At 42.9% G+C, this 27,987-nt stretch overlaps 1 protein-coding gene across 3 annotated transcripts in view; it reads right to left on the bottom strand.

The window, feature by feature from the left end:
- Positions 1 to 7,823, bottom strand: part of BLVRA (biliverdin reductase A) — a 40,814-nt gene extending 32,991 nt beyond the window's left edge. Inside the window, exons 1-2 of one of the 3 annotated variants that reach the window (XM_075705689.1) lie at positions 7,710 to 7,823; positions 5,625 to 5,668 (exon numbers count right to left, since the gene is read on the bottom strand). The gene's annotated coding sequence lies outside the window, so the exon portion shown is untranslated. Of the gene's footprint in view, positions 1 to 2,232; positions 2,253 to 5,624; positions 5,669 to 7,709 lie in introns of those variants that run through there. The other 2 variants (XM_075705691.1, XM_075705692.1) reach the window with 2 other exon arrangements.
- Positions 7,824 to 27,987: the final 20,164 nt, after the last annotated feature.

Genomic DNA, 27,987 nt, shown 5'->3' with positions numbered 1-27,987 from the left:
TACGTTACTCGTCTGCAATATGTGGACAACATACTTCTGGGAACAGATACTGAACTACAATGTAAAACAGTGACCATTAGTTTTATTAAATTTTTGGGAATTGGCTGGATACTAGGTGTCACAAAAGGAAGTACAAATAATGCAAAAAACTGTCACTTATTTGGGATTTGAAATCTCTCAAGGGGAAAGGAAATTGGGAACTGAAAGAAAGGAAGCCGTTATGTCAAATTCCCCCTCCCTAGTCAAAAAGAGAACTAAGAGGATTTCTGGGTATGGCGGGCTGGTGCAGACTTTGGACACCAAATTTTGGACTGATGATGAAACCATTGTATGAGGCTTTGAAAGGGCCAGAGGAAGTTTTGCAATAGACCCCTGAATGTCAAAATGGTTTTGACAATATTAAGATGGCTTTGATGAAAGCGCCAGCCCTGGGATTGCCAAATTTGACTAAACCGTTTACTCTGTATGTGTATGAAAGAATGCATGTGGCCCTGGGAATCCTAACTCAAACACTAGGAGACTGGAAGAGGCCAGTTGCTTACTTCTCAAAACAGCTGGATGAGGTTAGCAAAGGATGGTCTGCATGTCTTCAAGCAGTGGCTGCTGCAGTTTTGTTGATCCAAGAAGCCCGTAAACTAACCCTAGGACAAAGAATCACTGTGTTTATTCCACACGCAGAGTTAACTGTCTTGGAGCAGAAAGGACATCATAGGTTATCTCCTAGCAGAATGGTACAATATCAAGCTGTGTTTGTTGAACAGGATGGTCTGTCCCTAAAAACTTCTACCACCTTGAATCCTGCAACATTGTTGCCCATTTCCAGTGATGAAATTTAACCCATGATTGTTTACAGACTATTGGACAGGTATATTCCAGTAGGCCGGATTTAAAGGATACTCTCTTGAAAAGCCCAGACTGGATTTTGTTTACAGATGGCAGCAGTTTCATCCTGAAAAGAGAATGAAAAGCTGGATAGGCAGTGGTGACTTTAAAAGAGGAGGTGGAGGCTAACCCACTTCCAGCAAATACATCTGTACAGAAAGCAGAATTCATTGCCCTCATTAGAGCATTGGAACTGTCCCAAGGAAAGCGAGTGAATGTTTATACTGATTCTAAATATGCTTTTGGGGTAGCTCATGCTCATGGAGCGATATGGAAGGAGCGTGGGTTATTATCCTCTCCAGGAACTCCCGTAAAGTATGGAACTGAGATTTTAAGGTTGATAACGGTAGTTAATTTGCCCAAGGAAGTGGCAGTCATCCACTGTAAAGCACACCTGTCAGGACAAACTGATGTGATTAAAGGAAATCGCAAGGCTGATGAAGTAGCAAGAAGAGTATCCTTTGGTAAAGTGCTGGGTGCTCTGATCCCCATCATAAATTCAAAAATGCAAGTTCCTAGGTATACAGAAAAAGAAGATAAGCTAGCTAAGCTTTTGAATTGTAATAAAACGCAGGATGGATGGTGGGCAACACCCAATGGACAATGTATAGTTACAGCCCCAATCATGAGAGAATTATTGCAAGAAACTCATAGAGACACCCACACGGGAGCAGATGCATTAGTCTCAAGTACTAAAAGGTATGCAATTGGACCCAGAATGCAACAATATGCAGAGGGACTCATTAAACAGTGCCGAATTTGTTGAAGAAACAATCCTAAAACAGAAAAGAAGCCTCCACCTGGAGAGGTAAACCAGGGATATCTCTCTGGAGAACATTGGCAAATTGATTTTTCTGAATTACCTAAAAGTAAAGGATATAAGTATCTTTTAGTATTGGTGGATACTTTTTCAGGGTGGCCTGAAGCTTTCCCATGTCGTAACAAAAAAGCTAGAGAAGTGATTAAAAACTTGTTGAAGGAAGTAATACCAAGATTTGGGATTCCTGAAAGCACCTCTTTGGATAAAGGTCCTCATTTTATAGCAGAAATAGTAAGAGAAGTTGCAAGGAATCTTCAAATACAGTGGGATTTAAATAGCCCCTGGAGACTTCAATCTAGTGGGAAAGTAGAAACGATGAATCAAACATTAAAAAGACAGATAGCAAAGTTATGTCAGGAGATACATTTAAAATAGGTAGAGGTTTTGCCCATAGCCTTGATGTGTATTTGTATTACTCCTCAAGTTAAGGTAGGAGTAAGCCCTTTTGAAATATTGTATGGCAGACCCTACTCAATAAATTGAACTGGGAAAGCAGATCAAATGCATGTAACGGCTAATAAAATACTTACGATCTTTCATCTATGGTTAGAACTCTCTCTTCACTGCATACATATCTAAGGGCAGAACACCAATTCCATTGGATCCTCCAGTGCATTTTTTTGAACCAAGAGATCAAGTATACCTTCAGGTTTGGAAAGCTGAGCCACTAAAGGAGAAGTGGAAAGGACCATATACAGTCTTACTCAGGACTAACACTGCAGTGAAAGTGGACAGAGTGGACTCCTGGATTCATTATACAAGAGTTAAGAAAGCACTGACTCCGGAACAAAAACAATGGACTCCTAGGGAAACAGGACATTAAAGTTAACTCTTTCTCACCTATACAGATATAAGAAAGGACTCTTAGTGATAATAATATTAATTACTTTGGGGGGGGTTGTAACAGTGATTTGTATTTGGAGGATTCACAATCAGGAGTGAATAGATCTAATCATGATGAAGCTGATTTTACTGATTTGTCAGTACATTCATAGTAGTCATGGCAATTTAATCTTACAGCTTGTACAATCCTTTGGGGGAATCTATAATGTTAGTCAGATAAAAGCATGTTTACCGTTACCAAAATTGGCATCTTCCCCTTTGGATTGGGGAATTTTGACTTTGGATGTGAAGCAATGGAAACAGGATGGCTCAATAAGATTTTGCATGCTTTTGGATTCTCCCTAACAGGATGGTTACAAAGCTTATTACAGAATGTAATTATTTTTGCAATAATTATTATAATTGTTTCTGTCATGTTTGGATAGTTGAGGAGTTTGATTGCTAGACAACTATTTCAATCTCATATATTAGCTATAAGAAATGGAAGTGAGACTTGTCAAAGAATTAAACTTCGATAAGTCTCAAAGGGGGGGAATTATCTAAAATTGATGCTGCTATAAAGTGTCCATTGTAAAGCCCTACTCTATCTATGCGTTGTTTGGTTAATAGATTGCTAATGACAAGTTGTCCAGGAACAGGATATAAGGTGATGTATTATTGTCTTGACTAGTAAACCATGAAGACTTTCTAAGGATCTGCCAAGAAGGAAAGTAGGGGAAAGGTAATTTCGGCAAGGGGAGATTGTGACCACTGACTCAATTAAAAACTAGAAAGACTACCCCCCCACGCTCTCCTTGAGCATGCATAGTAAGTTAAAATCATACTGTAGCTTTAAATTTAAGCAAAGACAATATGAACCAGTAAGAGACAAGTATGCTTAGCTAATTAAATGATTATGTAGTTGATAGGTGTGGGGTGTTAACTGTAATGTACAGAAGTTAGAGAAAACTTTGGTAGGTGTGCTAGCTTTGTGGAATTACCACCTAGCACCCAAACTTGCACAACTTTTGAGAATAAAACAGTATCTCGTCTCAGTGTGTGAAGACTGGCTTATTGCACACTGGGTAAACGAGCCCTTTTTGGGACAACAATGTGAGAAGATTACAACCTCCAAATGAAAAACATGTATTTCCAGCAGCCACCAGTACCGGTTACCCTGACTTCTGGATGACAAACCTACGACATGCTGGGGCTGCTTCTAACAGACTGCGTTCCAGGTTACTCAGACTGCAAACTCAAGTACTCCATGCTAATGTAAAAACCAGGCCTACTCTGTCTTACATTGGACACCAACAGTGAAAGTGGATGAAGCCCATGGTCACCTCCAATGCCAGAAGTGTACCACAGTTTATAGCCTCATCCCTTAACAGTGAATTGTCACCAGCACAGAATCCATCTTTATCCTTCCCTGCGAGTTCCTCACAGATTTTTGCCACTAGAGAATCACAGCTTTAGAAGAAGACAGAAGTCAGGAGCTAATTTGCCTTTTCCTTCCAACTTTTATGAATCCGATAGGGACAAAATAATCTCAGTCCTTTATATATTTGTACCTGTCACCACGACTAAACCTAGAGATCTATACAAACACGCTGATCCTACTTCCAGATGCATACAACTGTCCAACGCCTGAGAAAAAATTAGCAAATTACTCCAAAAACAAGTACAAGCAAGCCACCCAGTCTCTAAATTCATCACCAAATAACAGACTAACCAGTCTTCTGTTGCTAATCTGTGTTGGAGCCTGCAAAAGACAGTAAATACTGACTAAGGGCTGTTCTCCCTAGCAACAGAAAGGTTCGCAAAGCTTTATAGTTTCTAGCAGAGCTAGAAAACATCCATGGTGTTTCAGCTAGAATGACCGTGGTCTCAACTTTTCCCCTCACATCCTGTACTACTTCTTGCTCTTATTGAGAGATTATGGGATTATTTAATAATTCCATATTCTTTCTGGCAGCTTTCATCTCCTCTCATTCACGGAACAAAGGTAACGACAAGACAATAAGGATCCCTTTGTGCCTACACATTTCATTAAGAGGGAAAGCTAATAAACACAGTAACATTACTTGAGCCATGAGAATGGCTTGCTTTATTTCCCAGTGTAGTACAGCCTTTAATTTCTCATTTAGAAGAGTTACTATAACAGGAATACTAGTTGCCCCAAACAGGGTTTTTCGAACTGGCTTATAATGCTATACTGAGAAGAAACAAGAAAGAAAAAAAAAAAAAAAGAGGAGAAACTTCTTTCATGCTAATTGTTGAACTCATGTTGTTAAGGTGGTGGATTGCACTCATCTGGAATAACAGGATTAGCAAATGCATTTCATTATCTTTCCCAGTCAGGTGTGTTTTCTGCAATGCTTTCTAATTAGCACAGTAGAGCTCTGTCTGGGTTGCAAACATTAGTCTAGGGAACGCTTAAGTTCAGTTAAACAAAAAGCCAAGTAGTTTTGCTTAGTAGAGGAGAAACAGGTCAAATGTAGGTTTATATTTTTATTACAGTTGCACTTACTTTATAAAGTTTCAAGATGTAAGCCAAACAGTATGGCCTTACATGCATAAGAATACTTTCCACGGTTCAAGGCTAACTCCAGAGGAGAGGGACAGGCCCTCAGCAACCTTTGTTCTCCTAAGTTACAACAGGGCATGTATACATTCAGTTTTTTTGGTTGTTTTTTACTTTTTTTACTACAGGATTAAACTGCTAAGTGCCTTGCCTTTCAGACTGTTTTTCTTCCCTAAGTCCAGTTCCCTCCCCTCTCAGTGAAGTAACCTTTTTGACGCCTCGCTTAATAAGGTGCAGCACAAGCATAACGTAATTTCTTTTACTACCCTGAGCATTACCCGCATGCTTCAGAAAGATCTATGGTTGCCTGAAAATTAGAGGTGAACGAGTTATCTTAAGTCCTGCATATGTTGATGTTGCCGTACCACCTCGTCAAACACAGGAACTCCTTTCCTGGGGAGTTATTCTCCCACTGCAAACCCTGCTTTATCACATCTATCCAAGCTCTTTTTGTTAGTTTCTCCACTTCTTTCCAGTTTTGGTTTGTTTATCTGCTGTTGCCTGACTGGTGCTTACCTAGCCAAGGATGGCAGCACAGAGCGAGCTTCAATGGACCACACCTGTGGTAATGGAAAACACCCACTGAAGCTTCCTACAACAAATCTGCACAACCTACAGTGCAATATCCTCTCTACAAGCCATATGAGGTCACTTCAGAATCATCATCAAAAAGCAAAAATGCCAATGTCCATTCCACTTCTGCATTTTACTGAAGTCCTGACACTCAAGTGCAAGATGGGAAGTGACTCCAGTTTTAATTCAAAAACTGGCCAGTTAATTTACCCATTAATCTTCACAAGGACAATTCATTTTTAGTGCAGAGATGAAAGTGGCCCTTTTCTCATCCTGTTCTCATCTGCTGAGCTTAGTTTCTGAAGTCTGTGGATACAGCAGACGTTCTTAATTTAAAAAAAAAAAGTTTGGCCCTTTGACATTTAAAATGAAGTCTCTCAGAGCTAGATGTGGTGGTCTTTTGGGGTTGTTGGGGTTTTTTTTTGGGGGGGTGGGGAGTGGGTGTTGAAACATCCAGTTAGAACTACAATTTGGAAAATAATGAGGACACTAAAAATAAGAAGTTGAAAACTACAAAGATTGATTCTCCTTTTTAGCTATACAAAGTAAGCATTGCCATTCATTTAAGGATAACACAAACCATACTCCACTGACTTAAACTCCAGTTGCTCACCATCAGTAACTCAATTCACTGTCTAAAGAAACTGTGAGGTTGGTATTAGAAAAAAAGTATGTTGCCCATGTGCATGTAAACTCAGGAGGACAAGTCCAGAACCATCAGCCTTCCTCAGGGAAGTTCCCTAATCCAATAGTAAGAATCATGGGAATGTCAATCATTAATATTTTACTATCAGTTATTAAATATCTAAGTTGCGTGCACTGCTTGCGACAATAGTTTTTAGGAAGACTTTAACAAAGGCTTTTATATATGTGCTGAAAATAGTTTTAAATATTTATCTATTGCTCTTTATTTTGTGAAGATTAAACTTCAAGTTGGATTTATATTATTGAAACAGATTTGTCTTTATTTTCCCAATTACCAACACAAATGACAGAAAGATGCTATAACACTATGTTATTCATTTTTGGCACAGTGTCATTCTGTGTTCACATCTGTAGTCAGAGAACCAACAGCTGAATGACTATCCTCATTCCAGGAAAATTAATTTGGCAAGCCAACGCAAGGAGCTTGATAAAAACGATTTTGCACAAAATCAGTTCAGTAAAATGTTGCGTAATTAACACTAGCTTGTTTTGTTTTGAACAGGCTCCAACGCAGAAGTTCCGCATGGTGCCAGGAGAGTTACATAAAGGCTGAGCCTGTCTTTTCTTTGTGGGTAGACTGAGCCTTGATGCATGCGTGTTTGTGAGATAGTTAAAGATTGGTGGTAGCTGTGACTAGAGCATAAAGTAATTATGAATAAAGTGTCAATGTGTTTTACACATGGATTCTGTACCGTATCTGAGAACATAAGAATCACCTTTCTCCCACCAAAGGCTGTCTGGAATATGGCCCCACCACATTCCTTTACAAAAGGAAAATATTCTCATCTCCACTTTACACATGGGCAAACTGAGGTACAGCAAGGTTAATGGTCTGCTGTTTCAGAAGGGGGTGTCAAACACCTGCAGTAAACATGGATTTTACCAGGATTTGGAGGAAGCTCAGCACTTCTAAAAAAACAAGCCCAGAAGACACTTTGTAGGAGAGGTTTTGAAAATAACTTCTCACGCTCTCACCATACAGTGCTCTGGCCACCCAGTGATGCTACTTGGCTACTTCCCCATCATTTACAAGCTAATACTCTGCTTCACTGCGCCTTGGACATTCTTCCAAACGAATGGCTTTTCTCTCTTCTTTCTCTCTGTTCCCCCCCTCCCGGAGTGCTGGCCTGTCCCCTCTAGTGTGGTGGGTGCCTCTGGAGCAGCTAGGATAACGTGACTTGCAGGACTCCCCCACTCCTTCACAACCGAGGGGGAAACACTGGTGGCAAGCAATCTTGGGAAATGCGGAGGGGGGTCAGAAGACGAAAGCGGTGCTTCCAAATCCTAATTACAGTTAGCAGGGATTAAATAATAGTCACTAACCTCTTCAGCTCACAGAGGAGAAACGTGATCCTGTTTAATTCTCCTTCGCTCCCTGCAGCTCCTTCTTACACAACACTCTGCAGCTCCGGCATATCAATGCACCGCTCGCCCCGTTGCTATCATTGCAGCAACACCCCCTTGGCTAGGAATCCAATAAGGACACCATAGGGGCGGGCTACAGCCAAAGCAGCTGCAGCAGCAGAAATACTGACACAGGCACTGAGGCGGGGAACTTTCGCCTGGAAAACCCCAAGAAAGCCGCACATGGCTAGCAAGGGGCTGACACCTCCCTGGGGACCCGTGCAAGAGCTCGGTTAAGCCCACGCAGCGGTCACCCCAGCCAGGCACTACCCAGAGCCCAGTCATGCAATGGCTTGCAGATGCCGGGTACATCAGCGGTGCTGGTGTCAGCCCAGCTGCGTCCGTAGGGTTTATGCTGCAGGCTGAGCCCGCGCTCAGGAAATTGGGAGCTTCAGCAGTGCCAAATGGAAAAGAAATAGTTCTGTGCCTGGCTTCGCCCAAGCAGGCAGTACACAGAAAGCAGCCACTAGGACAGCCCGGGCCAGGTGTTACACAAGCTCTTACTCAAGACTATTTGTCTCCCTTCCTACAGGGATTGCTTCCTGGCCCACAACATACTGTGCTTAAGTACCAGCTTTTCCTTGGTGAGTCACTTTTTACCCAGATCTTACTCCCAGCCTCTTGACTTGCCGTTTCTTATCTACATGCAACAGGACTTTCAGTTGCTGCATTCAGGGCTTGGAAAATTAAAGCCTGGGAGGGTGCTGCTGTTTTCCCCCAGGCCAGTAGTTCCTGCAGTAAACAGCATATGAAATGAGGATGGTCTGAATTCCACAGATCATTCTATACCATGCTGATGTTGGGCATTCACAGACTAGGATAGAACCTAAAACTGTGTCACATTGGGACTACAGGTACAAAGGATCAAATTCTGTACTTAGTCACCTCAGGCGTAAAGTAGAAATAACTTTGGAGAAATCAGTAACTATTTTTTTTGCACCCGAGTGTGTTCAATTCAACTTGTTTCTGGCAAATCTTGGGGCATGCTATGTGTAAGTAGCAATACCCTGAGTAGTCTGTCTTCTTCCTATAAAACTTAAAAATTCAATGCAGCTCTAGATGCCTGAAATTCTTTTTCCTGAAATTCTGCAGGTTGGGATTGTAAGAGTGACACACCATCTTTCCATCTTTTCTCATGCATTTCTTCTGACCAGTTAACTTCCTCACCAGCAAGACTTCAGGAAGTCATTTGGCCTTTCTCAGCTACATTTGCTTTTCCAAAGCCACATTTTCTGAGGCAGTTATGAAGTTTTAACTTGTGCAAAACTTCCGTGGTCTAACATAACCTCTTCTGAACATGGGGTTTATGCTGACATTGCTATGCTGGATGTTTCAAATATGCCATGAGATGTTTCAAAATTCTTTCCTTCACCTTTCAAACACACCATATTACCACAGGCTAATGCACAGTTCTACATATCAGCAGCTCTAATTACAGTCGTTACACAACTGCAATAAGGAGGAGCACCAGAGAGTAGCTGAAGAATTACATACAAGACTAATGGGCAGGAAGTTTAAAGTCCATCAAAGCATGAATGAAGGTCTGCAACACATGTGTGGTATTGCATAAAGGAGGATTGGCAGACCAGGAGATACAGCATGTAAAGATATACGTCATGAGTTCAACATATGGGACTGCTAATGACTAGCACGTGACTGTATGCTTAGCATAAAGTAATGAATCAATTAGTACAAGAGAGGAAACCATAACGAATAGCAGAACATATGAAAGAATGCATATGGGAGTGATTAGAGGCAGATGTAACTCAGAGCCTTTGGATTCAGTAACAGTGATCACATTTGTACAGCCACGTGTTCTACAGGACGTGGGACCTGTCTGATCTCGTAAGTAACCTTGTAAAAAAATAAAAACCCCACTGCTTTCCAGCTGGATCAGCTCCCAAAACCAGGTGGGAGTGGCAACATGCAGCCAAACAGGAGGGCACAGCTGCCTCTTTCCACCACACTGGAGTTAGGTTAGCTTAAACCAGTCAGGTAACTACTTGCTGTTTGGTCCCTATATACAGCCTTGCGCTCACTCTGCCATAGGTTTGTTCATTTATTCAGGTGGCTAGATAACAAATCCAACATTTAACTGAACTCCAGACTCGGTCAAGGTTCGGGGGGGTGGAGGGAGCAGTTCCTCCAGAGGTGGAACGAGACATGGGCTCTGGAGCAGCCGTTTGTGGCCATGAGAGGTAAGCGGCCAGCATGGCAAGAGAAGCAAGCGTCCCCAGGGTGGTGACAGTGGGCAGGGGGAAATGCCAACCTTGGAAGAACCAGCAGCAAATAGCCCCCAGCATGGATGTAGCTCTACTAGTGTATCAATGTCTTATACAGTCTGTTTCTCTTTCCATATGGAAATAGCAGAGACAGTATCTATAAATAACGAGTACCTTTCAATACCAATAAAACTTCACCAAAATTAGACGGATATTGTATATAGCTTTCATCATTGCAAAATTACAAGGGGAAGGCCTGCAGGGGTAGTTAGGCCAACACAGGCACAGCTGGGAACTGCAGACAAGTTTTTGGTACAAAATCCTTCTTCAGGTCCAAAACGTATGAAATAGATTTTTCAGAGAGTAATTAGCTATGTAGGAGTCAGACCACCCCTAAAGGTAAAGGCAACAGATTCCCACAAGGAAGGGATGTTAGTGGAAAGGCAGGAGGAAAGAGAGGTTAAAAAACCTGCAGCTTTGCATACAAAACAGCCTCTTAACAGGGCTTCTTAAGAGTGTAGAAAGAGCTCCCGCTAGGCTGGGCCACCCCCCCCTTTTTTTGTCCTGTATTTCTCACTGTCTATTTTTTGGTCATATCTGCACATCGTTTTGTTCTGCTGATTGTCTTTCCATGCCATGTTTCTCCCCACTCTCACCTTCCCCAGTCTGACGACTGTTACAAGCTGAAGCAGATGTATTAATTAACTGCAGCTACAACCTAGCAACCTCTCGCTGCTCAATTATTTTGTCAGGAACAACTAAGCAATGCAAAATAATGTAATCATCATTCTGACGATAGGAGTTGACTGGCAACCACTAGAAGCCCTCCATGGGAAGAAACAGTTTTATTGGGGAGAATTCAATAGCAGATAATATGCCACTAAATCACAATGGTAGCCAAAAAGTGTAAATAAGAAGCTGGAAACTAAGCTGGATAAGAGAACAAACATGACTTGGCAACAGCCCCGAGAAGAACTCCTGATTCAACTCCTCAGCCAGGAAGCGCATACAATAAATATCAAAGCAGGTACGACGCACTAAGAAACAGCAGCGGAGCACACTCTGAAATTATTGGTACACTCATCATTTAATTTCAGATGAATCAAAACTGAGAGGCAAGGCTCAGGATCCTGTCGTCTAGCAGCACTCGCGCACACTTTATAAATGCTACAGCCTAAGTGCTGAGCTCAGTGACAGCTCTGGACAGCCTGCTTAAATAAACTCTGACAGGGACATCAGTTGATGCGGTACAATGATGAGGGATAAGTTTGGAATGAAAAGGATAAGCTAAAGACAGCAGTAATTAGGTTAAATATCCGTATCGGTGGATGGAATCAGATCATCAGATTAGATCTAGAGGGTTTTCTTTGGGGATTGCTAGAAAGACACAGAAATTCTGTCCCGGTTTTCAATTTTATGTTAATGCGTAAGGGTGTTTTTATGGTGTCCCTTGGTTTGGGGCTTGGCCTAGAAAAATAACACGCCACAAAAGAGAGCGGATCTCAGAACAAGGCAGAAAGTTCAGGTGTGTTTTGGATTATCAGTACGGAGCCGACAGGATTTGGGTTACGGGGCGGCCTGCGCTTTGGCATGGCAGCGGGCGGGGAACCGCAGCCGCCTCTTCACAGGTTTCCCCAACCCATCCCCACAGCCGAGGCCACGGCTGGGGGACACCCGCCACCTCCGGCGAAAGGGGCGAGGCACAGACCGAGGAAACCCCCAACCCTGCCCCGGAGGAGAGAGGAGAGGCACCCTGAGAAAACACCCCCTTTTTTAAGCACAGGCGGGCCCGGCGCCTCCGCGACACCTTCCCTTCCCTTCCCTTCCCTTCCCTTCCCTTCCCTTCCCTTCCCTTCCCTTCCCCTCCCCTCCCCTCCCCTCCCCACCCCTCCGCCGCTCGCCGCGCCGCCCGGCAGCGCCCCCTGCCGCGCCCCGCCGGTATCGCAGGCCGCGGCAATGGCGGCCCCCAGGGCCCACGCGTGAACCCCTCCGCCGAGCGCCGCTGCCGTGAGTGGGGAGGGGCAGCCGAGCCCGGGGCGCGGTTACGGCCGCCAGGGCGGGGCCCCCACCGCCCTCTCCCCGCGGGCTGCGCGGCACCCGAGCGAGGCCCCACCCGCGCGTCCGCCGGCGGGCTCGGCGCTGCACAAAATGGCGGCCGCGGCGCGGGAGGGGGCTGTGGGGCAGTCGGGGGCCCCGCGCGGGGCCGGGAAGGGGGCGCGGGGGTGGGTTTGCAGCGGGGCAGGTCCGGCGGCTCTGTGAGGGGAGCGGTGACTGCGGAGAACAGCAGACACCTGCAGAGGCGGTAGGGGTGGAAACAGAGGCACTAACCGGGTGGCATCGCGGTGAGGGAAGCTGTGCAGCGCGGCGGCCGCAGGCCTGCTAAGCAAGGAGCCTTAGAGCCGTAAGAGGATGAACGAGTGCGGTAATTAAAACACACATCGTCTCACAGTGCGATTAGCAGCACCATGTTAACAGTAATTGCACTTTAAATACGCCTCACCTGCTTTTAGAAGTGGGATGCGAGGTGAATTTATCTGGCAAGCTACAAACAAATCCCGATCCACAGAAATATTCAAGCTGCTCTAAAGCCCTGCTCCTGTAAAGCTGGTTTCACCCTCTTAAATACTATTTCCAGAGACGGTGCTGCCCGAGAAAGTGCTGCCAGCTCCCACGTGGGTGGGTTTGAGGTGCAGGAGGCATGGGGTGCCATCGCTTCTGCCCCACAGCCGATGGGCACAGAGGGCTGTGGCAGATAACATCCCTTGGGCTAAGGTACAGTTTAAAACAGGCACAGGCCTGCAGGTCTCTGCGCTGTGGAAAACCCAGTGGCAGCGGAAATTTGAAGCAGGGCAAGCATAAAGCAAGTCAGTTGCAGTAGCTCATCCACATAAGTAAGAAAACTGCAGGTAGATTTGCTTTGTCATTCAGGTAGAACTTGAGAAGTGATCAAGTTGTCTTGAGCATGTTTAATATTCTGACACTATGAATTGCTATGTTTCTTTCTCTAAAAATTGAAACTCCCCAATTTAAGACTACTCTCATCACTAAGCCAGACAAGGTTTCCCCTGTCCCTTCTTATTGGTGAGGCTAGTTCCTCTTGCCTCCCATCCTAGTTGGTTTTGACTCAATTACTTTCTGCTGATTCACATGAACTCTTAAAGTGCAAGAAAGGGGCATGTAGCATGACGTATAAGAGTGGGCTGGATTGCTTCTTTTAGAGCCAGTTTTTGATAAACTGAAGTGTTGAAACCAAAAAAAAAAAAAAAAAAAGAGCCTCCCCCCTTAGGCCAGGCTCAGGCTGGAGTAATAGCAGGCTACGACAGCAAGATGGCCCTATTCCACTACCCAGCTGTACATCGTGCTGTACCTCTTCTATCAGGTTTAGGGATCAGCTGGCTTTTTGAAAGTCGGTTTTGCAGTGCATCATGGCTTTCTAGACATGGCATACACTGCAGACGCACAGTCCAGCAGAAGGGAGGGAAACAGGGTATGAGCACCCCTTCCAGCAGCAACTCACAACTGCACTTAAATGCAGTTCTAAACTGCACCTACTCTTTGTTTTGAGTCTAAGGTTTGACTCAAATTCGAGCAGTAAACTGATGTTTCATATCGTGTAGTAGCCCATGTTAAGGGTTCTCAAACTTGACTGGGGGTGTGGTAGAGAAAGATGCGTGCATGTTCACAGATAACAAAATACTGCCTTTCTGGCAGCTTAGTGCCTAGCGATCATTTTGTCTCAGTTAAGACTTGACAAGAATTGCTGCCCTCACTATCTCAACATAATAATTTAAGGTGCTGAAATATCGAAAAATCAGCCAAATCCCATTGAACACAAAGTGCAAAGAAAAGTTATCTTAAACAAGCAACGTAGCAGTTTTAAAGTTGTTGCATTTATTCCCCTGAGGAGGAAAGGATTCTCATCAAGATGGGAGGCAAAGAGGTTAGTCAAACTTAATGTGTAATTTTTTTGTTAGATGAGCTTTAGACTACTGTAAATTGAATGAAAAGAACATGGAGAATAGAGATAAGGAGCTTTTGGGATTAAAAGAGAAAATAAACCCCAAACCCTTCATTACTATCTTACAGCTTTTTCTAAGTAGCACTTTGCTGTTGCAGTTCTGAAATTAATGAAGCGTGCATGGATTATTGCTGCATGTATTTTACTTCAAAGCTGTTTATTCCCCAGAAGTCAGAGGCTTTGCATGTCTGTTAATACAGTACTTTCCAGGCTGCTTTTCTAATACAAACTTCTGGGTTTTGACTCAATGCCAGACAAGCAAAAGGAGCAAAGCAACTTCCTTACCTTTGCAGCTGTGACCACAACATAAAATTGAGCAGGAGGAAGAGATGATGCTGGGGGTTGTTTTCACTACACTTAAGGCACCTTAAGGTTGGAGCTCACACAAAGAGACAGGCCCAGGTATGCCCTCCCTAACAACATGGCTGTTAGGGCACTTGACCTTTCTTTTATACCTGCCACAGTTTAGCCAGCACAGGTGAATGCAATTTATCTGTTAAACAACATAGCCCCATGCAAGCATTGTTATTGTGCAGCAGTTTCTCTTATTTGCCTGTACTACCTTACCTGGTCTGCAGCACAGCCCTCAAAAGCAGCTCTGAGGATGATTTGGTGGCAGCCCAATTTGTGGTTGTTCTGAGAATTAGGAGGGAGCTCTAGATACCAATCTGAAGGCTGCATCAGCTCTAGCTTACTTTCGTGCAGACTCCTCACCACTTGTCTGACTCCCAACCGTATAAGTGCTACAGAAACAGAAGTCAACAACTGATGTGTGTGAACTCTTAATCTTGAAATGCTTGCATATTCAAGAGAGGGGGTGGGAAAAGGGAAAAAAAGGGACTTAGCTGGATTTTTCTATTTGTCTATAATGCTGTTAGTGATTCAGTCTACAGTTTTGAGCTGTGATTTTGCATAACTGAGGAGGTTGCAGAAAAAGGCTGTATTGTTTCTCAGTTTCTGGAATTAAGCAGCAGCTACATGACCATAAAGCTAGTGTGGGAGCGAACATCTTGAAGATGCAGTCTTCACTTTTTTCTACTCAGCATATCATAAGGAACAGAAACTATTTGGGAGTGTGCTTCTGAAAAGTTACCTGATACACAAGAAAACTTGAAATTTTACTAACACAGTTCCAGGTCTCAGTTCAGTCTTGCTTCTTAGTCTTTTCCCTGTTGTGAGCAACTTTAAAAGCATCACCAGCTACTTATACTGATATTTGCTTTTAAGTGTTTTTCAGGGATGCTTTCTGGTATTAGAGTGTCTTTAGTTAAGTGATAGAATACTTTCATCTGGTGGGGTGGTGGGGGTATTTTTTTGTTTAACAACTGCACAGCAGTAATAACAGTTGTATTTAAACCCCGCCTCTTCCCCCAGGGCAGAGTAATTTGCTTTTCTTGGTATTTACATATTTTCATTAAGTGATTGCACTGCATACCACCAGCTAAAATACATGCTCCATGTTTCCAGAGCTGTCTCAGAGTACTCTGCATATCCTCAATACACAGCAGATAATTTGGAGGGTTTTGCCCTGCCTTTCTCACCCCTCCCTACACCAAATAAAAAGTCATTCCTGCTATGAATGTGATCACTGTGCTAAACATAGTAAGCTCAATTATCCATTACCTAAAAAAGGATTCTGCCATCATGTTATTAGACCTCTCATAGATCAAACTGGAGGCACGTGAACAGGGAATGTTTTCCTTTTTCATATCTGTAGCTCTGTCTGCTTTGAAAAATGGCTTTGTAAGCTTCTCCCATTAACTAACAAAGAGATAGAAATCTTCCACGTCCCTGTGTGCCTTCTCCAGATGTGCATTAACTTCATTAATGGCAGCAGTAATCTCCCAGTCTGTCTGGCAGGTGCTGATCTATGCTCCAGCACTGGTATAGATTCTCACTTTGAAGGTGTTAAATGAGTTAGAGCCAAGAGCGTGCTTTTGAAGCACATTGTCTCCATGTACTGCACTTTGACTTGAACTTCAGGTTTTCAGATGGACCACCAGAGGCTGCACCACGGGAGAATGCCCGACACTCCACAACTCATAGGTGGGAAAGTCCATGAGAGCAGGCAAGATCTAGTCTAAACAAACCACACACACACACAAACCCCACATAGTGGAAACACAGCACTCGGCATCAGGTATTTTGATTTACAGAGCTGTACTTACTACTGATGTAGATACAGCCAGCAGTAATTATAAGAGAGATCAGTCTAGCATTAAAATAATTAGAAATTGATATATTGAACTCCTCCAGAAGCAAGACCCGTAAGGAACGGGAATATCCATAGGGAAGCTTGATCCAACAGCAGTCTAACACAGTCCAAAAGACCTCAGGCCAATGCTTTCCAGTGTTTTAGCACACTACAGGAGTCTCTATAACTGGTTGTATGGTGTTGATGAACACCACAAATTGAAGGTGTAAACACAGGATGGGACACAGAGATCTAGACTACTTGAAAAGACATGCTCATCTGAACAGCATTCATTTTAATGTAACAAAAAATCATTCACCTGAGGCTGGGACATGTATGTAGGGTACTTACGAGGTAAGAGAAAATAACAAGATTCTCAGAATGCAGAGACATTTGTAGATACAGGGTGACTAGACTGCCTAACAAGTTAATTTTTGCAGGTTGTAGGTAGAAGGAATACAAGTCTTGCCAGAGACACAAATTAACAGTAAAGCAGGGATTTGTGTACTGTTCATGGCATAAGAGAACCATGAAAGTAGTGCTAACTTGAAAACCAGGCACAGAAATCTAAGAAGATTAGAGAACTCCAAGAACCTACTCTGGAAAGCATGCTAGGTAAGAGTGATTAAGCTTGATTAGATGCACTTAGAGGCAATTCAGATGCTTTTCAAGTAGGTGTGGTTTTTTAGAGATTGCTGCTGGGCTGCTGTTCAGCCTACTGGGGAAAAAAGTAGCAGAAAGCCAGAGCTAGCCAGGTAAAAAGTCAAGGAGAATGCAGATGCACACACAGTGAGGAGAACAAGCCATGAAATACCTTATTTAGCAGCACTGTGTTTTTTCTGAAGTCTTAAAATGAGGAACAGTATTGTCTTAAAAAGTCCTTCAGGTCTTGTCAGCTCAATGCAGACATCACTAAGTAAAGGTCTTTGACTTAAATACATACAGCCTTGCATACTCTGATCTCCTGTTTCATTTTCTTCTGGCCCCTCTGCAGAACTAGACCTCTCAAAAATACATAGCGAATATCTTTTCGGTTTTCCTCCATGCTGCCTGCTCACTATTATCTCCAGCCATAATAAAGGCAGACTCTAAAGAAACATTTGCCATGTTTCATCAGGCTGGTTGTCCAGTAAGTATGTTATTAATCAGTATTCAGAGGAAGGAGACACAGCCTATCTGTCTAAACAAGTGACATGGCACTGTTTTCACATGACCTCAAGTATCAGGCATTTAACTTCTAGTCAGTAAAAGCTTTAGGCTCAAATTTTTGCCTTGGCCCCTGAGCATCATCCCTCCTTGGGATCCAGAGAGCTGCAGCATGATGTAGGTCATACACCAACCCATTTTGACTAGTGAGTTTAGATGGAAGAATGATGTTGCTTATTCCACTAGGACTGGAAAGCAACTGTCAGCACTTACAGCTACAGCATGAGCTGCTGCAAGAAGTTTATGAAAATCCTCTGTTAAATAGAAAGCAGATAACGGCATGTGAGTTATTAGAGCTGCAGCTATCTAAGCTTAATCCTGGCATCCAGGAACATTTCCTTGGGTTTTGCTGGATATGTACATTTGTGGACACAGCTGTACAAGCACTGAGAGAAAACTAAAATGCTACATGCTTCAGAGCCTGCAGTACAGTTAGAAAGATACAGCATACTAGCAGAGGCAAAGTTGCTATGTGCAACTTCATCATTACATTCAGTCTAGCCAATTGCATGGACACAAAGCTGCTTTAGAAGTGCTGGTTTGCTGTAGTACAACATTTCTACATGTGGCATAGTTGGAAAGCCTACCTTAAGAGATGGTCTACAACAAATAGTACCTCTTAAGATTCCCTGTGCATTAGGAGATACTCAGTGGAAGCCATCACACACCACTTGGAAAAAGGCAAGTGATAGCTTACCAAGAGCCCCATTTACAACAAATAACAGGCTTCAACCCTTTTAAAAAAAAAAAAAACAAAACAAACAAACAACAAACAAAACTTGTATCCTAGCACATTTTCACTTAGTTTCCTACCTAAAGTAGTTGTAGACTGCTACTGTAAAATGAATCCTTTTAATACTAGAAGCTCCCAGGTACCTTCTCTCAAATTTTGATGCCTATCACCTGCTACTCTTTATAGCCTTTCTCCTTCGAGCCTCCCAGGTGCAAAGCTTCTCACTGAAAAATGTGCTCTTTAACTCTGCCTTACCCGTAAGTGGTCAGGAGTATGTTTCTCCCAGTCTTTATCCTACTAGGTATGGGGGACCAATTCTGCAAAAAAAGTTGCCTGAATTTCTGTTACTTACTTTTTTTTCCAGTCAGGAATTAATTACAAATTCCACAGGCTTCTGAGTAAATGAATTGAACTCCAGGGGTGTATATGAGTTACAACCACTGTTAAACATAGGGTGTTTTCTTCCCATCTTTATTACAAAATCTACAGTGATCTCCACACTGCTTCATTTAATTGGAGTTTTGCCACCAACTTAAATAGGTAGCTCAGGTCCAAATTCATTAACAGAATGGAAAGATTTACTCCAAATGTGGGATGTAGTAGAAAGATGATTAGAAGCTGAGCAGTTGCTTTTACATGGCGAGCATGCCCTAGCTTGATGAGGTTATTTCCTGAACCTAAACTGTAAACAAGCAACCGTGCAAAGACGCAAACCTGCATATGGGATGCTGGATGCATCTCTTGGAAATTATGAGAAAAGCTAACAATCTTCACCTCGCTGAAGTTGGTGAAACATTTTCCGTGTACTTGACTGGAGCCAGGATTTTGCTGTAGGCACTTACTCCCTGACTTTGCAGGAGTTAATGCACGCTGCACTGTAAATTCCTCTGAAAACTCTTTTAGCTCCTGTCCTCCCCAGTTGTCCCTTTTCCTTTAGGATAACCGAGTTTTAAAATGCTTTCCTGACATTCTTCATCTCCATTCCCCTTTTTAAATGAGAAACTGAATACACACCCTTCCAGCATTCTGCTTGAGCAACACCATTGGCATTACTTGTACACTGTATTAGTCATAATCCACACTAGTATGATGTCTTCCATCAGAATTTCAAAGCACTTAACAAATATTAATTAAGTATTGCATCTCTGTGAGGTATGTAAGTAATTAATTTTATAAGCCAACGCCATATACAGGAGAGAGAAGGGTGGATTCTCACATTAGTGCATAGCCTCTTATTCGTTTACAGTTATTTTCTTCACGGGTGTCTAGACCTGAAGTAAGTTCCTTATGCAGCTTTTGTAATGACCACAATAACAGGAACGTTTGTGAAGCTGAACTGCAAGACACTTCTCATATTTCCTTTCTGTGAAAGCATGTCCTCTCTAATTTGTTGTAAAATGGAGTTATGGTAAATCAAGTCAGTAGAGAAGACAGGTAAAGAAGCTGAGACTTGAGCTCCAGCCCTGCCTTCAGTTCAGAACAGACATTCCTAAACTTCTGTTGTCCTATGTTTGCTTTTCTACAGGTAGTGAAGAACTTTCTCGATGTTGCAGGCTTCCTTTTCCCAGACACGTTTACTGTTTCCGCCTGGAAATCACATTTAGGCAGATTTTGAGGACTTCATAAATTTGTCTGAGCTTTCCGGATGTCTAGTAGCTGTAGGGAGCAGACACTGAACTAGTTGCTGCATGTCTGGAAACTCTGGACATAGGCATTGTGAGCATGCACTGCAGTTCCAGAACGTGAAGCAGCCTAGCAGGAGCAGCTCTGTGTGTGTGCTGTGCTGTCCAGTCATGCATAGTAAGTGCAGAAATATTCAGAAATGGCAGACTTGCTGTAGACATATTGTGCAGCTACTAAGACCGTGCAGTCAGCCCCGTGCTTTCATGGGGGAACTACACAGTTATTTGCATATAGATTATACATCCCCTGGCTCCTGGGTGTGCTGCAGCTGCTGCATATGCACGTACTTTTTCTACCCATGAAATCCTCTGCAGACATATGGGATTCCTACCCCTCTAGTTTGCATCCTTATATCCACACTCCTCCAAAGCAAGTAATCAGGACCCATACTTGTTCCACTAATCCCTTTGATTCCCCCTTCCCTTCTAATGACAAGTCCTTGCACTAAGGCAGTGCTTCCATGAGACACCCCAAGACAATTTCACAGTTTGCTACTGCCAGAAGAAAGAGGTGTCAGTCCCCAGTCCTTTGCAAGTGGTTCTTGCTTTTAGTCATCCTGCTGCTTACCTTGCGCTGGTTCTGGCATGTGTTGGATGCCTCCATTAGCCAGTTTGACCTATTAGCCTGGAAGAAAAATAGCAGAAAGGTGGATAGCTTTCTCTGGAATAGCAAGGTAAATCAGCTGACTAAATGACAGATGTAAGGTAAAGATCAGAGGAGTACCCAAGCTCCTGCAAGTGCAGCTGGGAGGCTGGGAGATAGAGAGACTTGACCTCGCACTTTGCAACAGTGACTCATTAGATCAGCTTAGCTGCCTGTGGAGCAGTAGTTTGATTTCTTTCTTTCACAGAACAGAGGGCCTACTTTGCCTGTTTTTCTCTCCCCCTTGTCATTTATAGCTGTGTCATTCAATCTGGGGAAATTTAGGTGGATTCACAGGTTTTGTCACACGACCACATAACAATCATATTTTTGGAAGGGTTATCAAGGATTTTCTGCATCATGGTCTTACAGGCAATTGCATATAGACTTTCTTTAATATGCTTCTGTGGCCTCAAACCAGTTGAATTATTTGGTTTTTCCCCAGCTATTTATATGTTGGAGGCTAAAAGCATTGCTATCATCATGTTCAGGAAACCCTACGCTTTTTAAACATGCTTATTCTGATTCTAAGCTATCCTCAAAAAAAAGCTTTGAATCCCTTGTCTTGCTCCCTTGAACTAGTTTCGAAATTGTACCTAAAGCTAAATACAGCTCCCATATTGTGTGGAAAATGCTTTGAAATTAAACAGAAATTTGAGAAGCTTCTGTTGGCTGCTTCAGAGTCAAGCACATGATATATTCCTCCCAAACCCCTGGAAAATTAATAAATAATAAAAAAAAAACCATCAGTTTTTTCCCTACCGTGTAACATGCAGCTGGATTTGAGCTGGAAGAGCAGAAAATCAAAACACAATGAAATTCTGATTATTCCTTCAGCGTTGTTTGAGAAATGATGGAAGACTTCAGTGCATTAATAAAACAATTTAGACATCCGTCTGCCACAGTGGTGGAGCACAGAAGATCAAAACATTCTTCTCATCTGCTTCACACACACACAGAGCATTCATTCATTAATGGCATACTTTTAGCGTAGGTTATAACTGTACACATCGTACAACAAAGCAGTGCCATGAAGTCCCCTGTCCGCAGGGAACAGAGGGAACAGAAAAAAAAATTCTGGTTGATTAAAGCATGCTCAGCAGCTGAAGAACATCACTAACTGACACAGTTTGCTGTGAACTCTGAAAGGGTGGGAAGAATAACTGCGCACCACTGTCTGCATGTGATTGTATTGTTCAGAATGAATCCCCCACTGATAAAATAATTCCTGATAAAAGGCGTTCTAGCTTTCAGAAGTCATGCACTCAAAGCGTACACAGTGGGTGTGTGTTGAAGTATCAGTGCTCTGTAAAATACGTGCAAATTAGCAGTTTGGGGCTGCCCATCTGTTTTGGTGACAGAAAGTGAAGGTCTAAGTATATGTATTTTAAACCAGATATGACCCATTTCAGGTTCTGAAGAAGAAAGAGGGTCCATCCTTTCCTGACAGAGGAAAGAGACAAAACCCATTGTGTTTGTCCTGATACTTATTCCATACGGGTCTCCAGACCTGAACTCCAACTGGAAAGCAGAAAGCATTTGCTTATTGGTTTTGCATTTTTAGAAAATAAATTTCCTCACCTCCAGTGTAGGAAAATCCCAGTTGTAATGAGGCTAACTGGGTAGATTCCAGATCAGATTTGTTCCTGGCATGGTGGCGTTGACTTAGTGGCAGTGCACCAGAAATGAATCTGGCCCTTTCTCTCTGTGAAAGCGAAAGTGTGTTAGCCAGTTGTTTCAGAAGCATGCAGAGTAATATGCCTTTGGATTGTACACAGCTAATCCTCTTTATACTTTGCTGACTGTAACCTGCTTAGTCTTACATGAAATGTATTCGCCGTCTTTTCGTGAGCCTGATCCAAAGCCTGTTGAAGTCAGTGGAAAGAGTCCAGATTTTTTTCAGTAGTTTTGGAGCCGACTCTATATGAACAGCTGGTCCAGCACTGAGTCTTCTAGTTGAAAGACAAGGAAAATAAGCAGCACCAAACCGCATTGGACTCAGCGCTGTATTAAAGATATAAATGAAAGTAATGTGAAACTTGTAAAACCAGACTGGACAAAACTCTCTGAAACATGCTGCAGGGAGCAGTCTAGTGCTAGCAGGGGAATAAGTTAACTATTTTAATGATTTCTTTTCCATAGCTTTTACTTTTCCACACATTCTGTAACGTAACAGTACTTTTTTTTCCTTAGGCAAATAGCTGCCAGACAGCAGCACTGGAATGAGAACATATGTAGTGTTTGCTTTTATCTTACATTACAAAAGAAGTATGAATACCTTGTGTTATTCCAAGTATAAAATTACAGGTGTCAAATAATTTGGTGCTTTAAGTGCTGTGCCAGAAAAGTAATCCAGTAAAAATAGCTATGTCCTGTCAAAGCTGAGCAGTTAGTGTTGTTATTACAGTTCCTTACTTGCATGGCTCCAGCAGTGTAAGATGGCACAAAACAAGTTAAGAGACCAGCAAGAAACTTGCCTGGAATAGCCCAGAGCATAGAAAGACAGGAGGATGGAAACCAGGTAAACCTAAGGGCCCAAAGTGAGAATCTGCCTGATCTGCTTCACAGTTGGTTTGAACTTTAAAAATGCTGTTAAACCAAGGCTGTTTAACATCTTAGGGGATGATTCTTAGCTAGAGACCCCAAAGAATTAAAGAAAAGGGTGCTTTGTGCTTGGTTCTGGATAAGTATGTGTTTGACCCTCTGTCCTAAGGAGTGTACCAATTATAAAGTGGAAAAATATTTAGCTGGAAAGGTGAAAGAATTTTTTCATCTCCATGTTACAGGTGAGCGTGCTAAACGGGGATTAAGATGGCTTGGCTGGGTTAGACGGTCAGCGGCTGCATTGCCTGTGGCAGAGAACCTCTAGCTGCTGTCAGGTGCTTTACAAGCAAGCCATCCTGACAGAGCTGAATAAGCCTTGAGGAAGAAGCTTGCTGTGGACCCGAACTAAGGCAGGAGGTATGAGAACAGGACATAGCAGAACACAACATGGCGTTTTGGTACGTGAATTTCTCCTCAGTAGAGCATGAAGAGCCACACACACACTTTGTGCGGCTCCTGGAAATTGTTAATATTTTTATTGTCCATTCCACAAAAGCTGGGTCTGAAGAAAATCTCTTTAGTAGGTTATTTTCCTAAAGGGGGCAGAAGACTCACTGCATTTTTCCAGGCCTCCAGAGCTGCAGTGAAACCTGGACAGAGATAGCCTGGTTTGCTAAATTGGGCACATGCTGCTTCTGTCAGTATAGATGTTAAGAAGCTTATTAAAGGACATAGCAGCTGACAAGTGAATCTTTAATCCCTGTCAAATCCCTTAAGTTTATGATCAGTGTAAAGCAGTTCATGTAAAAACAAAACTTTTACTCATCAATTCATGTGTGTTTCCAAACGAGGTGTGTTTACTTGCATGGTGATAATCAGAACACATTTTACTTGTAATTTTCGGGATGAATTTTGTCTGCCTTGAAAAACACTCCCAAAAAAACATCTCTCTTCCCTTACTTCTTGAAAACCATGGCAGTCATTTCATTGTCCAGACTGGTATTTTAAGTAAGTGGCACATAGGGTGTGGCAGGCTACACTGTGCCACTGAACAGCAGGCCAAATCCTGATGCTGAGAGGCTGCAGTTGTATTAAAAGGTCAGAAATGACAAGGGCATGTAGTGTACCAAAGCTTGCCTGTCCTGATGGAGATACAAGTAAGCGGTTAACAGTCACAGTGTCGATTTACAGAAAAAACTTCTAATTTGGTTGCTCTTTTTTTCTTTGCAAACCTCGTCCTCATGCTGCATGTAACTATCTCATGCTGCAATGAGTAAATCCATTTTAGGTTCCTTTTTCATGCAAGTTTCGTTCCTATTAATCTGTGAAAAGACTGTACCAAAAACCAGAACCAGCTATGAAGATTTTTTCAATTTCTGAAGAAAAGAACACTGCAGTAGGTCTGTCAGTCAGTAGATCAAAGGATGCATCTAGCGTACCTCAGTATGCTGTAACGTGAGCTATTTGTTCAGTAGTTAGCTCTAGTTAACTAACATGACTATTCATTCTAAAATAAGCACTCTGGCAGTGTTTGCTCCCAGGCAAATACTTGTTCTGCTACAGTTCTTTCTCAGCTCAGCTGCCTCTGATCCCCTTTGCAAGTGCCGAAGTTGTTAGCCTTTGTAGTCATAAGAGTTAATTACCGCTCATTTTGTTCACTTTTCTGCATGGCCAAAAGCTTTTATTTCCTTTACACGGTTCCAGAGTGGAAAGACTAGCCTGTTTCTTATGCAATATATGATTAATAGTTGCCAAGAAGTGGTCTGCCACATGCGTACTGGCAGGTTGGTGGCTGTGCAGCTGCGCTGCTAATTATATAGCTGGGCTGGTTGAGCGCGGTGCATCTGACAGCGGACATAGGCTCCGGGGCCCAGCAGGAGATCAAGGTTAGGTAAACTGGGCCACCTGGGAAGTGGTGGCTAGATGTGGCATCTGGGGACAGATGGGATGGATCTGCTGGGGATGGAGGCTGGACATGTGGAGAGTACAGCTACTAGCTGTGATACACGGCAGTGAGTAAGGAGCAGAGGAAGAAGTTAATAGCAGGCTAAAGAAATTCATGTAGCAACCAGCTGTGCTCACCATGGCCCTCTGGTATTGGGCTGGACTCCCTTAGCTTTGGGAGTGGTTGTGGTACTAGGAGAGGAACATATATTATTGTTTAGCTTTCATATCAGTCCAAGAAAACTAGGTTTATCTCCCAGCCCAAAAGCGTTGTCCCCACCAAAGCAGATATTCAAACACAGTGCTCTTTAGAGGCTGTGGCCTGCAGTAGCAGGAAGCTCAACAGAGACCACATACTTTTAGCATCTCTAATCTCTGGGGTTTTTTACTTGAATTATATTTTTCCTTTTCAGCTAAATAAACCATAGCAAAAAGCCTTTCACTGTGTGCTAAGATATTCTCAAGTGCTCTTGTTTCCAAGGGTGACTTTACTGGAGGCAGCGATGCAGTCTCAGAAGAGAGTTCTTACGTGTCCCAGTTACAGATTTACTTCCCATGCTGCTGACAGTTCGATTTGTGAAAGAAAAAAGGACAAAATAGCAAAACAAAACTCAACCCACAGCTCATGCAAGAGAGAAAAACAGACTTGCTGTGCTACACAGGAAGTGTCAAACACAAACGTTTCAAAGGAGGAAAGCTTCTAGTCTTCATGATAAAAATCCTTTTACAAGAATAAGTCACATAACTGTAACTATTTTTAAGCTTTAAAAGTTTCCTGTTTAATACCTGTGGGATAAGTCTGTGCAGCTAGCTGGAGGCCAATTTTAACCTTGGACCATTGAAATCTGTTGACCTGTGGTTTGGTACAGAGCTGGCCATTGTTTTTTTTCCTGCTTTGAAATAAGGGATATCTGGGAAACCTCTAGCACCCCACCCCCCCCAAAGAAAAAAAAAAATCACATGACTGACTCTGTGCTAGACCTGTTTTACTTAGCTGCCTAGTTTTGCAAAGTAGCCAGATATTGGAAATGTTGCTTAATTAAGCAGATGTCAGCCTTAGAAACTCACCATGATGCTTTTATACTGAATCTGGTAGATACTGAGAAGGCATTAAGTGCATGTGTTGATTCCAGAGCTGTTTCATTCTGGTTTGAGACTAAGGAGCAGTTGTGGAAAGAGAAGGCTGAACTGGGGTGTTCTGCTGTTGAACAAACAATTTTATTTCTAAAGCAAAGTCTCATGGCAATGTGCTGCAGGGCTCATGATTCATAAAGCCGGTCGAGCGCTGAAGGGAGCTGTGTCTTGATTTGCGGCTTATAAAAAGAGGAGTTTGCTAATAAATGTGTTCTTCAGAATTACAGCCCAGCACATTCTTAAAAGTGGAATTCATGGCTTTGTCTTGAACAGTAGCCTCCTGTGATTACTGCACACTGTGCTTTTATGATAGGTGAGACAGCTTCCTCCTGGCCACTTAGTTATGTCACCATTAAATGGAGAAAAAGAATTGGGATGACCCAGTCTAAAAGGGGTAAAGCAAACAGCAGAGCACTGCCATTGATGAAACAAACTTGCTTTAAGCGCATTCTCCAGTTAGTCTGAGTCATAGGTCCTCAAATACATTTATTCTCTTCTTCCTCCTCCGTCTTTTCCCTAAGCTGTATTACAAAGCAGTGCTTTGACTGGAAGCTAGGGGTGCATGACAGGGGTGCTCCTGAGGGCTGGCAGGGATGGAGACTGTGGGGAGGGACTGAGCCAAGGTACTGAGAAAGACAACTGGAGCCCAGGTTGTAAGAGTGGCTTGGGTCAAGTGTTGCTTCTTAAGGCAGGCTCTGGAAGGACATACCCAACCATGGCTAAGCCATGCATTAGTTGGCAACTCCCCTGGTGCCTGTTCCCCATACTGCATGTTCTGCTTCCCATCCCTGGAGTTGCCCGTGTTGCTTCTTCCTGATGCAGGCTTTGGTCTTAGGGAGTCCCAGGCTAGGTGTCCCTCTCCCTGTCATCTCCAGAATCTTGAGGGGAAAAAAGTATTCCCTGGTTATGAAATGGAATGAGTCAAACATACCTTTAAATTGCCACATGTATTTCTGGCAAGAGGATCTGAGACCTGCAGATCAGAGCCAAGTGTGGGAAATAGTGACCATCCACAGACGCCAAACTGAATACGGCCACCCAAATGGTTATATTTAAAACTAAGTAGTATAGGTGAGCAGATGTATTTTGGTAAAGTTTAAGAGAGACACAGAGGAATTGATTTTCCAGAAATACTAAACTAGGAAGCGTTGCTTAGCTGTTCACAGTGCACAATTTTTCCTAAATCAGCCAAATACACAGTTTTGGGGACGTACTTCTAGTATGTGTTGAGCTCAGGAATCTGCCTTCACCAGTTTAATTCCCTTATCAGAACATGTCAAAAATGTTTTCTTCTCTTAGCATGTCTGTATATGCTTGTGTGTTTGTATATGTATCCGTGTGTGTATCCCATTATTAACAGTTAGCATTAACTGTAGACATCAGGAATGAAATGGACTGTAAAATTTCCGTGCCATCTGCCCAAACAGCAGACTGGCTTCAGAAAGAATACTCAGATGTTTATGAAAGCTAGAATGGATGATGAGGATGATGAAGAAATCTCTGTGTGAGGGGAAAAAACTAATTTCTCAACTGGCAAACTTTTTTGAAAATGAGAAATTTCTGCTACCTGATTTCAAGGGCAGGATTCCAGTTTTCTACTTCATAAGAACTGTGTTAGAACAGCGCGTAGATTGAGCAAAACAAAGTTAATGGTATGACAAAATGTTTTGATACGTTGTCCTAATTCAGGAGAGGATGTCTCACCCCTGCATGGAAGAGAGCTGCTTGTCAGCATCGGCTGAGGCTACAGCAAGCCCAGTTTCGGTGGCGGCAGCTGTGTCGCTGGTTTTCCTCTTCCGCAAGAACCGTGGGGCAACAGCAGCACCAGGAGCAGTATTAGGGTGGCAAATTTATAGATGAAAAAACACAAATTTGAT

Source organism: Pelecanus crispus, chromosome 2, assembly GCF_030463565.1.
Source record: "Pelecanus crispus isolate bPelCri1 chromosome 2, bPelCri1.pri, whole genome shotgun sequence".
NCBI lineage: Eukaryota > Metazoa > Chordata > Aves > Pelecaniformes > Pelecanidae > Pelecanus > Pelecanus crispus.
Note: the sequence above shows the minus strand (reverse complement) of the source record. Positions and strands in the feature narration are given on the sequence as shown.